The sequence below is a fragment of the Alligator sinensis genome, unplaced genomic scaffold (genome assembly GCF_000455745.1).
Source record: "Alligator sinensis unplaced genomic scaffold, ASM45574v1 scaffold870_1, whole genome shotgun sequence".
Taxonomy (NCBI): Eukaryota; Metazoa; Chordata; order Crocodylia; family Alligatoridae; genus Alligator; species Alligator sinensis.
Window position 1 is genome coordinate 1,500,212 of NW_005842326.1, and position 2,115 is coordinate 1,502,326.

At 52.9% G+C, this 2,115-nt stretch overlaps 1 protein-coding gene across 4 annotated transcripts in view; it reads left to right on the forward strand.

Annotated features, from left to right (window-relative positions):
• LOC102374830 (structural maintenance of chromosomes protein 6-like) overlaps positions 1-2,115 on the forward strand; it is a 65,691-nt gene that overhangs the window by 54,479 nt on the left and 9,097 nt on the right. The gene's annotated exons all lie outside the window — the stretch shown is intronic.

Sequence of the window (2,115 nt, forward strand, 5' to 3'; positions counted from 1 at the left end):
AGTATGATTGTAGTTTTTCTTAAGAAGTTAATGATAGACCAAGAGAGCTCATCATTCACAAATGAGAGAAATGTAAGTCACAGATTGGAAATCCTGAGGTATATTTTTCAAAGTAATATAAATCTGACACGGATTACTTTCTGTGCAACAGGGCTGTCACAGGGCACTGAGGTGCCCTGTTCCTAAAAAGGGGAAACTGCCGGGGAAAGGGCCCTAGCAGGATATAAGGAGCCCAGCTGTGGGTTGCCAGGGCAACCGGGAGGTCAGCTGACTGAAAGGGGCAGGGCCTGGCTCCTATATAACTCACAAGCAGAAGGCCAGGGGCAGTTCCCTGCCAGCAGCTGGAGAGAAAGGAGCTCCCTGAGCAAAGATGTGAGAATTGTAGGTACAGCCCAGGCCAGGTAAAGGATGGCAGTTCTGGGATGTTTGAGCAATGTGGTTTCAGCCGAGCGGCTTTAAGTTATAACCTAGGGGCTTGTGTTTTGCTTTGTTGTTGTATCACCGGTGGTTTGGGTGAGGCTATTAGGGGTTAGAGGAGGCCTCATAGGGGACCCACAGCAGTGTGGGGACCCCAGCGCCAGTAAGGGCGCTGCGTACGGGGTGCATAGACCTGAGCCCCAGAGAAGGGCAGTTGAGAAGCCCTAGTGCAGGCATGGCAAGCCCCAGAGAGGGGGCATTACTGAGAAGCCCCAGTGCGGGCATGGTGAGCCCCGGAGAAGGGGACAGCAGTGCGGTGAGCCCCGGAGAAGGGAGTAGCATTGCGGTGGACCTCAGGAGAGGGGCAGCATTCCGGAGAAGGCCCAGTGTGGCCACGGAGAGCCCCAGGAGGGGGCAGCAGTACTGAGGAGCCCCAGAGAAGGGGGCAGTGTTACCAAAAAGGGGCAGCATTGTGGAGAAGGCCCTGGAGAGAAGGGCAGCGTTATTGAGAAGGCCCCAGAGAGGGCGACGCTGCAGAGGAGCCCTGAGAGAGGGCAGCGCTACAGAGAGGGCCCCGAGGGAGGGCGAGTGTAGACCTAACAGAACAACGTCTATTCCACCTGCAAGGCTTGGGGTGTGGTATTGGGGTGGTAGGAGCCACGCATAGCCCATAAGGCTAGGGTGCCCAGGAAGCACCCATGGTAGAGCAGACCCCATAAGGGGTCTGGGAAACCACGGGGTCTGAATCATCACCGAGAAGTGACCAAGAGGGCATAAGGCAGCCTCCCAAACTTATTTAAACATCAAAGACGTGGTGGGCGAGAATCAGAGGGTGCCCTTGGGCCGACTTGGCACGGAGGAAGGGGGCCTTAAGGAGATCACGGTCCTCCGGTAGGGCCCCGCCGTGGCAAGGGCATTTCAAATACACTAATGACTTTGAAAATGGATAACAGTCCCTTTTAGTTTTCTGGGGGTTTTTTTTTTAATATCCCTTCTCAGTTCAGTGTATGTATGCAATAATAAACTTCTATTTAAATTATCTGCGTGCCCCATGCCTTGAGGCAGACCCAGGCAAACATTTTTCCATATTAAAGTTACAACTGTTGAGCTGACTGTCAGAAAGGTCTGACAGCATATAAACAAGGAAGACAACTTTATATTACTAATATATATGTGTGGCTGTCGGGCCTCAAACACCCGGTCACGTGCGGCTTTGCTTCATATGATGGGTGATGTTTGTCTCGCACGCTCTTGTTGCTGACCGAGTAGTTGTTCACTCCAGAGGTGGTTTGCCCATATCTTTCCTGCCATGACTTTGAATGTTCCCAGTGGGGGCTGCCTCCTCGGGGTCTCTTGGTCGGGTGTAGTCTGTCTGACGGTCACTTACGGGGCTCTGCCACCCCTGCACCCCGTCCTTACTTTGCCTTGCCGGTTGGATGGGCCAAGTCCCTCCTCTGTTGTGGTCGAGGGTATCAGGCTAATCCCTTGTCCTGGATTCCTTCTTTTATACCCAACTGAAGAACCTGCGCTTGGTCAGTACCTATCTTGGCCTCATGGATTGTATCACAATGTGGATCCCTAAGGTTCCTGCCCCAAAACACTCGGTTACCTGGGCCCTTTCTCTTTTCTTCTTCTCAACCCCTTCGCTCGGGGGAAAAATAAAAGAAAAACAAAATCACAGTTAAGCCCTGGGGCCCC